Source organism: Mastomys coucha, unplaced genomic scaffold (genome assembly GCF_008632895.1).
Source record: "Mastomys coucha isolate ucsf_1 unplaced genomic scaffold, UCSF_Mcou_1 pScaffold21, whole genome shotgun sequence".
In the NCBI taxonomy this organism is placed as follows: Eukaryota; Metazoa; Chordata; class Mammalia; order Rodentia; family Muridae; genus Mastomys; species Mastomys coucha.
Window position 1 is genome coordinate 100,586,662 of NW_022196904.1, and position 15,047 is coordinate 100,601,708.

Consider the following 15,047-nt stretch of genomic DNA (forward strand, 5'->3'; position numbering starts at 1 on the left):
GTATGTATAATATAGTAGGCCCATACTAAGTCGTCTCATTTCTCCAAGCTTCTGAAAGGCACTGTGAAGCGTGGCTTTCCTTTTTAAAAATTTTTTATTTATACATCTGTGTCTGTATGTGTATCGTCATGTGCAGATGTCTTCTGCGGCCAAAATATGGAATCAAGTCTCATGGAATTGGAGTTACATGTAGTTGTGAGTCACTCAGTATGGGTGTTGAGAACTAAACCCCAGTTTTCTGCAAGAGCAGCAAGTGCTCCTGATGACTGACCCATCTTTCCAGCTCCTTGGCTTTCCTTCTCTGTAAACAGATGGATATTAACAAAAAAAATTACTAAGTGTACAAGGAATTTTTTCCCATTTTGTCCACATACAACCCCTTAAAATACTGGTGGGATATTGAATATAAATCCAGATTTTTTTTTTTCATACAATTCCCAAAGAAGGATTTCTCACTTCTTAAAAATCATGCAGTGTTTCCCAGCAGCACTCCCGGGTTTCATGAGGCAGTGAGCCCACACTCACTTGAATTCCTTCCTCTTGATCCAGAGAAAGTTGTGTTTACACTTTGGGGAATGGTGGATTTTTGAGCAAGGGATGCATAGCTACTGCTTCCTAGATCCTCTCTGCTTTGCTAGAAGACAAACAACATAAAGCACATGGTCCTGTTGGGGATTGAACGTGGTTTCTAGACCATGTCAGACTCCGTGTGCCTGTGTACATCTGCATGCAAGACGAAGAGAAAGCAGAGCTCTGTAAGAGAATATCGGGACCAAGGGGCCCAGAGTTAACTGCTCTTCTTTCCAGACAGGCCTCACTCCAGATTGAGTCTAAAACTCGGAAAGACACTCCTGCATCCACCAGAACTGGAAAACCTCAGGTTGAAGTCAGTTTAACATCAGTAGTATCATCTTCAAGCTTCTATTGATACAGAGCTATTACAGCGTACCAGTGACCCCAGTGCACAAGCCAACAGTACTCCATATACTCACTCACTTACTTCACATCCCTCTGCCACCATTCTAACTTAGAACATTTCCATCCTCCTCCATCTTTTATTAAATAGTCACCCTCCCATCCCCAGCCTCCAGTCTAGCCCCAGGCACCCGCTGAGCACTCTATACTGTATTTCTATAAGCTTGCTGAAGCATCCAAATGAAGTGATACAATATGTAGCCTTCTGTGCTGGCTCCTTTCATCCTTTCAGTTAGTGGCATGACTTTAAGGTGCCTCATTGAAATGCTAAGTACATCCTTTCTTTTATGGCATAAGAATTATGCTATTGATATAAAATGTTCTGTAGACATACCTCCATTGCTAGACATTTGGATTGCATCCACTTGACTATCATGAATAACACTGCTATAATATTTGTGTTCAATTCTTTGTGTAATGTGTATTTTAGATGACCTTGGGTATGCATCTAGATGAAAAACTACTGGGTCATGTAGTAACTCTGTGTTTAACTTTTTGTGCAACTCCTAAACTGTTTTCCAAAGCAGTTCTTCCATTTGGCCTTACACTGTGGTCTGAATGCTTATTCTCCCTCAAAATTCGTATGTTAAAGTCTAACCACCAAAGGGATCGTTTTAGAAAGTGGGACCATAGAATCATGGTGGCTCTTCCTTACAGATATGATTAGTTGCCCTGTTAATGCAAGAGACCCCAGAGATCTAGTCAGCCCCTCCCGCCATGTGAGGACATACAAAATTCATTCCTCTACAATCCAGAACACAGCTCTCACCAGAACCATGGTACTCCCCAATATTGAAAATCTTTCCTAGAAGGTCCTTTGTCACTTTACTATGGATAAGTAACTGATTTGAGAGCTTTCCTCTTATTTCTTAAAGTACCGTACAACATATGGGGCATCATAATAGCATTTTCAAACATTCTAGTCGATTGTTTGTAGCTATTCCTTTCCCGCTGGTAGCTACTTTGCCTGCATGCATTTATACGTTGCCTTTTCACCTTTGTTCCTCTTAAGTGTTTGGTAATTTCCCCTTTGATTTTTTGTTTAATCCATTGGTTATTTCGAGGGAGACCAGTCTACATACATTTTTAATCCCCCACATTTCCTTCTTTAATGGTTCTAATTTCACTCTGAGTGGGAATATATTTTATGTGAGTTAAATCCTTTGAAACTTGTTGAAGCTTATTTTGGGGCCTGGCATATGGTCCATTCTAGGGAATGTTCCATGTGTGCTTGAGAAAACTATGCACTCTGCTACTATTAAACAGTGAGAGTTATAGATGTCTGCTCGATCTGACTGGAGTGTGGTTTTATGCAAATTTTCTGTCTTTGTTGCACATCTGCTCAGTTGTACTACCCATTACTTAAGGAAAATATTGGAATCTGCAACTATTATTGCTTAAACTACTTTTCAATTCAGTGTTTCCATTTTTTGCTTTGTGTATTTAGGGGCCCTGTTATTAGATACATATATGTTTATAACTGTTACACATTCTCTGACTGCAATTTTTATAAAATGTTCCTCTTTATCTCTAACAACAGAGCTTTACTTTTGTTTAATTTGGCAGAGAAGAATAGAGCACTCTGTATTTTTTATGGCTTCAATTTGCACAACATATTTTTCCAGTTCTTTTGCTATCAAATTCTTTGTATTTTTTGATCAATGTGTAACTCCTATCATTGCATCTGTGTTTTCTCCCAGTTTCAGTCTACATTTTGACTGAATAGCTTAACTCACTTATATTTGATGCTACTGTGGAAATAGATGATTTCCATCTATAATTTTGCCTTTTACTTCCTTTGTCTTATTTATTTTTGTTCTCCTAGTCTCCTTTTACTATTTCTTTTTCTCCATCATAATTGGCAAGTTATAAAGCTCATAACTAATGAATAAAAACTGTACATGTTTATGTATACAATGTAATGTTTTGATATGCTATACACTGTGAAATTATTAAATTAATTAACATGTCCCATTACTTCCCATTTTTATGTAGTGAGAATAGGTAACATATATTTATATCTTTTGTATTGTGTTTTTAGTAACTGGTGCGATTTAATCCATCCACATCCACTCACTTAATTACAGTGAGATACAGAAATGCTACTCCCACATAGTTCTATTCACTTGCCCCCCATTTTCCTGCTGTTATTATGTATTGCATTTTTATGTGCTTTAGGCCCACAAACAATTATTTGCATATTGTTTACTCTAAATCACTTAAGAGTAAAAGGAAGATACATAACCTCATTATCTCTTATGATTGCCTATACAATTACCTTTAGTGATGCTCTATCTGTGAATTCAAATGACTGTCCTTTATCACTCACATTTAATTTGAATAACACTGTGTACATTTATTATAATGTGGGCTTGATAGCGACAAATCCTGTTTATCTGGTAATGCTGTCATTTTGCTTTCACATACTCATTGTACAAAGTGGTGGGTTCATTGTCACATCTCACTCAACAATATTATGTGCCTTGACTACATCTGTCCAGCAATATTCTTTCCTGTCCTCCCCTAACCTCCCCCTAGCCCAGTTCTCTTCCTAGTCTCCCCCTATCTTTTATATCATATGCCCATATAAACACCCATATTATCTAGGGTCCACATATGTGAAGAAACACACATTTGCCTTTTAGTATCAAGCTTATTTCATTTAATAGCATAGTCTCCAGTTCCATCCATTTTCCCTAAAATGAGTTCATTCTTCCTTGTTTCTCTCCAAGACTGAAGACTGAACAAGGGTCTCAGACAGGCTAGGCAAGCGCTCTACCATTGAGCTTTTTCCTTGACCCACTTTCATTCTTCTTTATGACTACATAAAACTCTATTATGTTTAATCCCACATTTTCTTTATCCACTAAGATACCAAAGAACATCTCGGCTGATCCTACAACTTGGCTGGTATGAATATGTGCTATGAATGCCACAATAAACATGCATGTGCAGCTACTTAAGCAGGCTTGCAGAGATCCTTAGAGTATCTTCCCCATAGTAATTCAGTTGGAACCTATGGTGATTCTATTTACAGATTGTGAGGAACCTCCATACTGATGTCATCAGCGGTTGAACTAGTTTACACTCCTGCTGGCAGTCTATGAGAATTCCTTCTGCCCATCATCCCCACCAGCATTAACTGTTTTCTTCATGTCCGATAATCTAACCAGGGTAAGACAGAATCTCAATGTTACATTTCCCTGATGGCTCAAGATGTTGAGCAATTTTCATATATTTAAGAGCTGTCTGTTTTTTTAATGAGAATATTTTTTTTGTGTAAGGTTTAACTTTCCTGTGCTTTTTATATATTTTAGTTATTAATGCCCTATCAAATGTATAGCTAATATTTTATCCTTTTCTGTAGCCTCCCCCCCACTCCATGCAAATATCACTTGTCAAACTTGTCAATCTGAGCAAGTATTTTCTGAGTCCTGAAGTCTTTTCCATAAAGTTCTTGCCTACACCTTTATCTTGAGGTGCTTTTCTTATGTTTTCCTCTGGAGGTTTCAAGGTTTCAGGTCTGACACTAAAGTCCACTTTGAAGTGACTTTTGTAAAGGGGCATAAATAGAGATTTGTTGTCATTCTTCCAGGTTTCTGGAAGATGCCATCTTTTCTCTAGCATTTATTTTTGATGCTTTTGGGAAGTATTGGATGGCCGTAGCTGTGTGGACTTCTGTCTGGCAGACTGAGAGGTTTTGGCTGTTATTGTTTGTGTTTGCTTGCTTGCTCTTCTGTTGTTTCCCTTCCCTTTGAAGGTGATCTCCCACTGCCTCTGGCTGCCATTGTTTCAGAGAAGAAGTAATATGTCACCTGTATTTTTATTCACCTGTGATGTATGTCTTTAGTAAATACTTTCAAGGTGTTCTCTCCGTTTCAGCTTTCAGTATTTTGACTATTTTAACCATATCATATCTGGATGTGGTCTTCATGTTTTTTCTTTCATGGTTTATTTGGGGAGGTATAAACTTTTTAATTAAAAATTTATTTATTATAATGTGTAGATGCTGTGTCTGTGCGTGTTGAAGAGAAGGAGACAGAGACAGAGAGACAGAGAGACAGAGACAGAGACAGAGACAGAGAGACAGAGACACAGAGATAGGCTCCGAAGGTCAGAGGACAACTTTAGGGAGTAGACTCTCATCTTCTACCATGGCTCCCAGAAATCAAGCTTATGATGTCAGACTTGAGTGGCCAGAACTTTTGTCCTCTTGTGTGTAGAGATTAACACATTTCATTGAATGCAGGAAGCTATCAGCTGATATTGTTCAAATGCCTTTCCTGCATTTCTCTTTTCTTACTCTGCTATCCCCACTAAGTGTAGCATTGGCATACTTAATGGTGCCTCCCATTTCTCCAAAGCTCTGCTCACTTTCCTTCACTCTATTTTCTCCCTTCAGATTTTGAATCTCTATTGATCTATCATCAGGTTTTCTGGTACTGCCTCCTGCCAACTTAAATATACTTTTAAGTGCCTCCAGTCTTTGTTTCTCTTATTCTTTTTGTGTCTTTCAAGCTCAGAATTTTCATCTCTTTCCTATGTGATATCACTTGTTGATTACACATTGTTAAGACCCTTCCTTTATTTAGTTCTTTGTGCAAATTAGCAGCACACCATTGACATTATTCATTGGTAAGTCCAATGTCAGGTTTCTCTAAAGCCATTTCTATCTGCTTGGTTTTATATGCCACAATTTCCTGTGTCTTAATAATTCAGGTTGCTCCTGAAACCCAGATATTTTAGATGATGTACCTTAGTTACCCTAAGCAACAATAACTCTTATTTCTCCTATCTCACCAAATACTAGTTTGTTTGCTCACTTGTGTGGTGTCCTAGATGAGGACTTCAGTGAAGTTCCTTCTCTCCAGTGTGCAGTCTGTGACATCATTCCTTGTTCTCATCCTCAGACATGTGTCCCTACAGGGTCTCCTGAAATGAGCCCCTTTGGATCATTTTCCTGTCACATCTCATCTTGCCCTGACCACCACTCTCACTGTGCACTCTACTAAGCACTATTGACTGTCATTTTCTACACTGCTATTAGACACACAGTGCCCCACAGTCTAGTCCGATTACATCCGGGTTTTGTTTTGTTTTGTCTTGTTTTATTATTGTTTATTTTCATTGTTGTTAATTTTGTTTGTTCATTTTTTGTTTTTGCAGAGGGTTGCTCTGAGGCTTGCTTACAGCATCTCCTGAGCTAACTGCTCTGTTTCCCCTGCTGTTATGGAGCTGGCTTGAACTGCTCTATACTCCATTTCAAATAAAGACAACCCTTACAACTGTCATTGCAGGGAAGGCAGTGCAGGGGTTTAGGTGGCTGGTCATATTTCAACTACAGTCAGAAAGCAGAGATCTGAGCTCTATGGTCTTACAGCCTGCCTCTTGAACACAAAGAGTCCTAGCACAGCTGTCCTGGAGTTGCAGCTGGATATGCAGAGAATATCACAGTCCCCTTCCCTAGACTCATCTACTTGTGAATAGAGTGCTGGGTATGGATGGTGGTGCTGGTTTAGTGGAGTGCTGGGTGGGGATGTTGGCCACTCATCTTCTTGGACTGTCTCTGTCTTGGAACTTCTATCCTACCACTGAGCTGGTATGGCAACAGCCAAAGCCAAGATTTTTCAGTCCAGGGTAGTACTTCCACCATGGAGGTGGCAGAAGGCAGCATAACATAGGCCTCTCAGCCTTGCTTCAGACCTGAGGGTTGTGAGAAAACCAATTGCCTTTCTCACCTGTGAAAAAATATAGCCCTGAGGTAGAAGCTGGATTGCAAGGCAGCCTCATGCTCTTGCCCATGCCTGCTCAGAACAGCAGAACACTCCACTTGAACCATGGAGGGGCAGGGGACAGAACAGCTCAAAAATCACAAACTCCTGGTGCTGCTGAAATTTAGATTTTCTTGAGTAAGTAATCCTGCATGCACACCCTTAGGACAGCCTCCAGAGACCTTTAATGATGGCCTGGTTTTAATAAGCTCAGCTGGTTGTCTTGCTTCCCAGGGGAGGAGGCAAGGTACTCCTCATTGCCAATCCAGAATGGTTCTCCTAACCCCAGGTGATTTGTCCACAAAAGAAGAAGAGGAAGAGGAGGAGGAAAGAGGAGGAAATGGAGGACGGAGGAGGTGGAGGGAGCAGGATGAGGAGAAGGAGGAAGAGGAGAAGGAAAAAGAGGAAGAGGAGGAAGAAAAAAGTTGTTGTGGCTGTTGCTACTGCTGCTGCTGCTGCTGTTGTTGTTGTATTGCTACAGAACAACCGACTCTGCTTACCCACATTCTGCTTGATTCATCATGACCATAGGTAAGGAATTAAAAATAAGGGGCATTCGGGCCAGCAAGGGCTCTGTGTAGCTTGCAGGCATGTAAGCCAACATGGACTATAAACAGTAGAAATACTAGGATTTATAATATATGTAGATGGCATGTGAGAATATTTAAAGCTGGCTTAGTCCATGTAAAGGGAGAATCCACTAAAGCTACTAAATATGCCTTCCCTGAGAAGTCACATACGTTCTGGTCAATACAGAGTGTCCTTCAGAAGTCATGGGTCCCTGGCCCATATGGGGCCTCCTTTGGAAGTTACAGGGGCCCAGGCCCAAACATGATCTCCTTGGAAAGGAAACAGTGCTAAGGGGCATCTTCCCATTAGCATATCAATTTGTATTTGGTGATTCTCCAAGAACAATCAGTTGATTCTCATGAGAATTCAACACAGAGCAACTGGGCTCCAACAAATAGCACCACACTACAGTCAAGACTCAGTCTTGCCATGTCTGCAAGTTGCATCTACCTTTCAAGACTGAAAAGAAAAAAGCACTTCACTCCAAGACTGAGGAAATCTCTGTCTCCATAACCAAAACCTAGAGAGTTCTATGTATGTACGTACGTACGTACGTACGTATGTCTCTGCAAAGTCAGGAACTTCTCAAGTAAAGAGCTGGTGTGTGTGGTTGGGTACACAGCACAGTAAATAAAATATTTGTCATTCAAAAAATGAGGAGCTGATTTTTGAGCCACAGAAGCCACTAAACAAAAGTCAGGTATGGTGATAAATCCTACTAATCCCAGTACTGAGGAAGCAAAGACAGGAAGAGACTGGCAGAGATAGAGGCCAGCAGATACCTGGAGCTTGCTGGCCAGATCACCTTACTGGCAGGACACTGTCTAGAAAAACACAGTTGATAGTGCCCTAGGAATGACACCTAAGCTAGCATCTAGTCTTCACACACACATGCAGGAGTATGTAAGTATGCACATACCCCCTACACACACACAGAGAGAGAGAGAGTGTGTGTGTGTGTGTGTGTGTGTGAGAGAGAGAGAGAGAGAGAGATGGAGAGGAGGGAGAGAAAGAGAGAGAGAGGAGAGAGAGGAGAGAGAGAGACACAGACAGACAGACAGACAGACAGAGACAGAGAGAGAAAGAGGGAGAGAGAGAGGAGACAGAGAAAGAGAGAGAGAGAGAGAGAGAGAGAGAGAGAGAGAGAAAGAGAGAGAGAGAGAGAGAGAGGAGACTAGCTTTGGTATATGACTGTAGCCAAGAGTAGAATGATACAGCAAAGTTCAAAGTTCAAGGAAACAAACAGGACTGCCTATGAGACCGCATCTCCACATTTTCCTATCATCTCTCTGATGTCCCCAGGGAAATCTGGTTTCAAAATGATACACAGCTCTGATCCCCTCAGCCAGCAGGTGACACCCCCTACCTCAAAACACACAGCTGCCTAACTGCTTGAGCTCTGTGTAAGCTGAATATTCATGACCTTCCTGCTGTCCCAAAGGCTATATTTCTGAACATTTCCACCAGTATTTAAAAATCTTTGCTCTGTTCTTTAAAAGACGCATGGATTTTATTGGATTGTCTGAGACATACGGCCAGGGGCAGCATGGACCCTGAGCTACAGAAGCGTGGAACAGGAGCCCTGGAGTCGGTCCTTGCAGAGGGCTGCAAGTTTGTCTCTGTAGACTGAACTGTCTCACTTGCTGCAGTCCAAACTGTATGCTCCAAACCCACAGATGACAGTGTTGGAGGTGGAGTTTGGGGAGGTGACTGGGTCACTAGGGAAACACTCAAGAGTAAGGGATCAAAGAAAGTGGGTGTACCTGTCTGCTGTGTGGGATGAAACAATGCTCTCTGTGAACAAGAAGAACTCAGGCCTCAGCAGACCCATGGGCAGCAAGTTCCTTGATTTTTTTTAACTTCCCATCTCCAGAATAGAGAGAAATACTTTTCAGTTATTTATAAGCCAATAAGTTTATGAAATGTTGTCATAGTGCCCTGAATAGACTAAGACACTGTTTTTGTATTGGCTTAAGATATAAATCTATTTAAAGCTTATTTTTATTTTTAATTATGCATATATGTATGGGGAAGGGGTATGGCTATGTAAATGCAGATACCCTCCAAGGTTAATAATGGGGGCATCAGATTCCTTGGATCTGGACTTAAAGGCATTTTTGAGGTAACAGACATGTGGGTGTGGGGATCAGTTGAGCCATCTCTCCAGCCCTATAAATCCATTGAAAGCACATCTAAAATCTGGCTGGGCCTTCATCCCTTGTGGCTTCCTTTGGTGACAGAGTGCTCTGACCCCACAGTGCTCTGTCAGCCTCACAGAAACAATGCAGGCTTCCAGTCCATGTGATCAGCACTGACCCTTTACTGCACCAATGTGCTTCCAGTCCCAGATGCCCTTGCGGTGTCTGACTCATCACACTAGCTATCAGCCCAACCCTGGATAGAGAGAACGTGTGTGGTTCCCGAGCTCTGCAGGCCCTCTGCAGCGCCAGGCTGGAGCTGGAGGACATGGCATGACTATATTGACCACCAGAACCCAGGGCACCATTTTAGAACCATGAAGAACTTCCTGGATTTTCATGCTGTTTTTCTCTAACTGACAAAGCCCCAAAGATCTCAACCCCCAAGTCAAAGCAGGAGAGAGAAGGGATTTGGGCAGCTTTTCTGCCCCAGGGAAGGCTGGGCCCTGTGACAGTTCTGTGTTAATCAGCTCAGCCATGTAGGGAGTCATAATTAGTCTCCTCAGCCCCTAGCTTTATTCCCCCACCAACCTCATCCTGAGGGCTATACAATCTGTTTGAAATGAAAAGGAAAATAAAATCACTGCTCTCCTAGGCTGACCCACCAGCCACGGCTCCTGGCTGCAGGCAGAGGTGAGCCAGCCATCTGTCTGCTAAGGTAACGAAGAATGGAATGGGCGTTTTTAAATGACATTTTCAATTTCTCCCCTATGTCTACTGTGCCCTCTTCCACCCTGCTGTTTAAATGACTCTTTTCAAATTGGAAATATCAGGGAATAATAGGAAAAGAAAAAGAAAAAAAAAAGTTGTCTGTTGCTAGCAGGCTGTTCTGTTCTATAGGGCAGAGTGAAGAAAAGAGCTCAGAGTGGTCTGCTGTGTCCCTCCTCCTGTGTCCAGGAAGGTATCTGTCCCTGGGAAGTGCCTACAGATCCACTCCCATTAGTGGGTGATTTTCCCAGGCTGCCAATAAACAGGCAGGAAGGCTAAGTGAACTCAGGAATGACCCTCCTGTGCCAGTTCAGCTGCAAATGTCCCCAGAGCCCAGAAGACACTCCACAAAGACTGTGTGGTTACTTTCAGTCCTTACTCCTCTCTCCAGGTGGACAAGATCAAGGCCTAGATTGGGCTGGGTATGGCGGCACATGTATGTTATCCCAGAACTTTGGGGATATGAAGACAAGAAATCAAGAATTCAAGGTTATTCTTGGCTACATAAAGATTTGAGGCCAGCTTAAACTACATAACACCCTGTTTATTTGTTACTTTTTCTCTTGTTATGACAAAATACCATGACCAAAAGCAAGTTAGAGGGGAAAGAGTTTATCTGGGCTTCCATTCCAGGGATCAGAGAATGAATCATGGTGGGGAAGGCATGACCTGGTAGCAGGGGCAGGAAGCTGAGAAGTCACACCTCAACCACACACAGGAAACAATGAGAAAAACAGGAAGTGAGGTAAGACTGTAAACCCTCAAAGCCCACTCCCACAAGCCAGGCTCTGAAGTTCCACAACCTCTCTCAAACAGTACCACCAACTGGTACTGTTGTGTTCAAAGTGTTCAAAGACATACATCTATGGGAGCATATTTCTCACTCAAACAAGTACACTGCATCTCAAATAATCACCACCAAAAGTCGCAAGGCCTAACTATCACCACTACCACCACATTGTGCATACTTTTAGATGTACAATCTAAGATCCTTACAAGCCTCACTGTGTACAGGCAGCCATGATATACTCACTTCAGAGGAAAGCCAGACCAGGGGATGTGGCTCAGTTGGTATAGTGCTTACCTAGCATGCATAAAGCCCCAATGTTTCATCCCAGCACTGCATAAACTGATGTGGTGGTACATCCCTGTGGTCAGCAGTTAGGAGTTGGAGGCAGGAGGATGAGAAGTTCAAGTTCAAGTTCAGCTACACAGTAAGTTAAGGCCAGCCTGGGATACATGAGATCCTATCTCAGAAAGAAGGAAGGAAAAAAAGAAAGGAAAGAAAGAAAGAAAGAAAGAAAGAAAGAAAGAAAGAAAGAAAGAAAGAAAAAGGAAGAAAGGAAGGGAAGGGAAGGAAGGGAAGAAGGAAGAAGGGGAGGGAGGAAAGAGGGAGGGAAGGGAGGGGAAAAGAGGAGGGGTGGGGAAGGCAGGATAGAGGAGAGGAAAGGAAAGAAGAGAAGAAAGAAGGGAAAAGAAAAAAGAAAACAAAGTCCCTACAGAGGAAAGCACAAAGCCACCTTCCCTCACTCTGATACAGCAGCTCCTTCGTCTCTCCTCTGGAGCTGAGCTGTTATTCCCCTGTCCTGTTGGCTCTTCTGGTCTCAGGTCTCAGTGACAATCCATCCTGTGCTCCTATGAAGGCCTAAGCCTCGCTCACCACTCACCTGCATCTTCCTGGGTGACTCTGCTGGGATCTAGCTCTGTCCTCTCCCCCTCTCTACTACTAGATTGCTTTGGTTTGAAGGTGACCAAGAGTGACAGCTTTATTAAAATGAAGACATCCAGGATCCCCTGCAGGCTGAAGGCTTCTCACCAGCTGATTTCTGGAGGGGCTCAGCATGGAGCTCAGTGCAGGGAAATGGGAAAGCCATTTCTGAACACATTCACGTGCAGAACACCAGCTTCCCTTTGATTAAGCCATGGGAACAGCAGGATAAGCTGGAGGTGCTGTGAGAAAGACCCAGGGACATGTGTTTCCTGTCCTGGGCCATCTGGTGGACACAGCCTGAGACAGCCTTGCCCTGAGGAGGCAACCTGCAGCCTAGCAAGGTGAGAACTAACCTTCAGGCTCCTTCCCTTCCAGACAGCTCTGGAGGCAGATCTAGATGCAAATTCTGGCGCCACCCACTCTGAGAGCTTTTATAGGTGGGCCTGCTTATTCATTGATGTGTTCACTTAACAAACACCTCCTTAGGACCTATCACGCACCTGGCATTATGTGGAACCCTATAAAATGGAAAACAACAGGACCTGTTCTCCATTGCCAAGGAAACCCCCACCCCCACCTTCTGGGGAAAGCATGCATTTCACAGCTGCCCTTCATCAGTGTCCACACCTCTCCTCATGTCCCCAGGCTTCCTTTGAGGATTAAGTACTATGAAGTGGATTAAATGGTGTTAAAACTCTAGTTTGTGCCTGCTTGCTACTGTTAGGACACATGTCCTGGAAAGGCCTGTGTGCCATTTGAAGGTGGCAAAACTTCTAGGAGGTGTGTATCTTGCATAAGGGGAATTGGGTTGTGACAGCGTGCCCTTAAACAGGAGTTTGGGACCCCTGCCCCTTCCTCTCCCTCTCTCACTTGCTGGCTACTTAGAAAAGAATGGCTCAGCTCTACCATATGCTCCAGCAACCGAGTGCTGCCTCACGACAGGCCAAAGCAGACAGACAGCTGTCCATGCTCTGAAACAGTCAGAACTGCACACCAAAATTAACCTTTTCTCTTTATGAGTTGACTGTCTCAAGTATTTTGTCATAGAAGCAGTGCTGACTGACACATTGATAAATGTAAACTTTCTCTCTTTTCTCTTCCCTTGGGTGTAAACTTTCTGCATCCTGCCCTATCATCATCATATCACACAGGGCACTATCACATACTACTGGAGCTGAAGTCATGTTCCAGTCAACAGTTCAACATCTTCAAGTCTGATGGGGATTCTGGGAGGGTAAAGTCTAAGCTCAAAGAACCCCCGACCAGCCAGGGAGAAAGGACCCCATCCAAGGAAGACTGAAAATCCTGTCCACTTTTAAGGGTTTGTAGCTTAGCCTGAGAATATACCAGAAAGAACTGAATCTCTAGCAGATGTGTCCCATGAGGTAGACAGAAGTACCTGGCTGTGTAGAGAACCATCTAGACCTGAATTCAAGATAGCCAGATTCTCATCCCAAGCTTCCAGGGTCAAGTGGAAGTCTCAAAACAATCACCAAATGGCGTTGGGCTTCCGAACTCTCAGCCAATGTTCTGAGATGTTGTGGATCCCAGCATTTCTTCAAGTTCGTGTTCTGATCTCACCAAAGATCCTTCAGACCAGAAACTTCCTGACTGAGCTAGGATGAGGACAGGAAAAGGAGGAAGGAGCCTCCTCCTTCCTTGCTAATGTGCAAGCAAAGTGGGAAGGGCTGGGGGATGGCTCAGATGCCACAGCTCCACACCAAGGCCCACAGCCCAACGGTAAGATGTTTCTGCACCAATCTCCAAACCAGGTGGACCGCGGACCTTGGTCTGGAGGAACTAAAAAGAACTAGGGCCTATTTTATTAGAATCAATAGAATCCAGAACTCACAATTACCTAGTTTAAGGTAAATATAGTTTTATCAGTCTGCTAAGTCAACTATCTCCTTTATTTAACAAAGAACCTGTCAATCAATAAACAATATCAATCAATAAGCAAAAAGTTTCTATCTAAGCAATTTCACAGTTCTTTCTGATAGGAAACCAAGACCATCCCCCTGCATAGTCTCTAGGACTTTAAACGGATAAGTGCTTTAAAGAAAAACACAGAGTGCACCTTCCCAGTATGAAGACTCCATGCAGCTCTGGATTGTAAAGGATGTATATTAAAATTATATCCTACAACAAAACGCACATTTTGTAGAGGGAGAGGAAAGAAAAGATTAAATCGAATCTTCCTGACAATTGTCTTAAATCATACCTTCCTGGCTGCTGTGGAAATTATAAGCTACATCACTTTGAGTTAAATCAAACCCACCCTGGCAGGAAGATGGGCTGATGTCACTCCAAGACAGTTTGGAGGTCGAGATGAAAAAGAAGAAGACGTGCAGCTCCACGTGCCCCCTACCAAGGCAAAGGGAAAGGAGCTGTGCCAGCCAAGCAGCATAACTCTCCCACCAGCCAAGGTCTCGGCAACCCAGAGCATCGCCAACATCGATCACCACCCGCCGCAATGCCAAGAGGCTCTTAACAGACAAAAGCTTGCTGGCTGGCAGAGGTGGGATGCAGCCGATACCCCTGAGCACACTCTGCACGTCTGCCCCAACACAATGTCTCTGCTGCTATTTTGTTTTCCTTGAATGTTAACATGATCATCTCAGACTTGATGGACCTAGGATAACCCTAATGAATTGCACCAGAATAGAGCTGAAATCCCACATTCTAGGTGTTAAAGCCAGAAAACACATTCATATTTCCTGTGCAAAACTCCAGGGAGAAAAACACAGTGAAAATAAAGGGAATAAATGCTGGGGAGATGACTCCGTTAGTAAAGTATTTGCCATACAAATATGAGGCCCTGAGCTCAAACACTTAGCACCCAGGTGCAAAGCCGACATGGCAGCAAATGTCTGCAGATCCATGGAGATCACTGGCCAGCCATCCCTGCCAGATCTGTGAGCTCCATGTTTACTGGGAACCTGTCTGAGAACAGGTAAGATGGTTTGTGATTGAGCAAGACACTAGACACTGACCACTGGCCCCCACATGCACACACACACACATGCACACCCACAGAGTGAATATGTTCACATATTCCTCTCTCTTTCTCTCTCTCTCTCTCTCTCTCTCTCTCTCTCTCTCTCTCTCTCTCTC

The 15,047-nt window shown here is 43.1% G+C and overlaps 1 protein-coding gene and 1 long non-coding RNA gene across 5 annotated transcripts in view; both read right to left on the reverse strand.

Moving 5' to 3' along the window:
- Galnt18 (polypeptide N-acetylgalactosaminyltransferase 18) overlaps positions 1-15,047 on the reverse strand; it is a 305,010-nt gene that overhangs the window by 275,631 nt on the left and 14,332 nt on the right. The gene's annotated exons all lie outside the window — the stretch shown is intronic.
- Positions 1-15,047, reverse strand: part of LOC116102806 — an 88,631-nt gene that overhangs the window by 71,126 nt on the left and 2,458 nt on the right. Inside the window, exon 3 of one of the 3 annotated variants that reach the window (XR_004123287.1) lies at positions 76-301. The exons of the other annotated variants lie outside the window; for them this stretch is intronic. This is a non-coding gene — a long non-coding RNA (uncharacterized LOC116102806). Of the gene's footprint in view, positions 1-75; positions 302-15,047 lie in introns of those variants that run through there. 3 annotated transcript variants of the gene reach the window in all.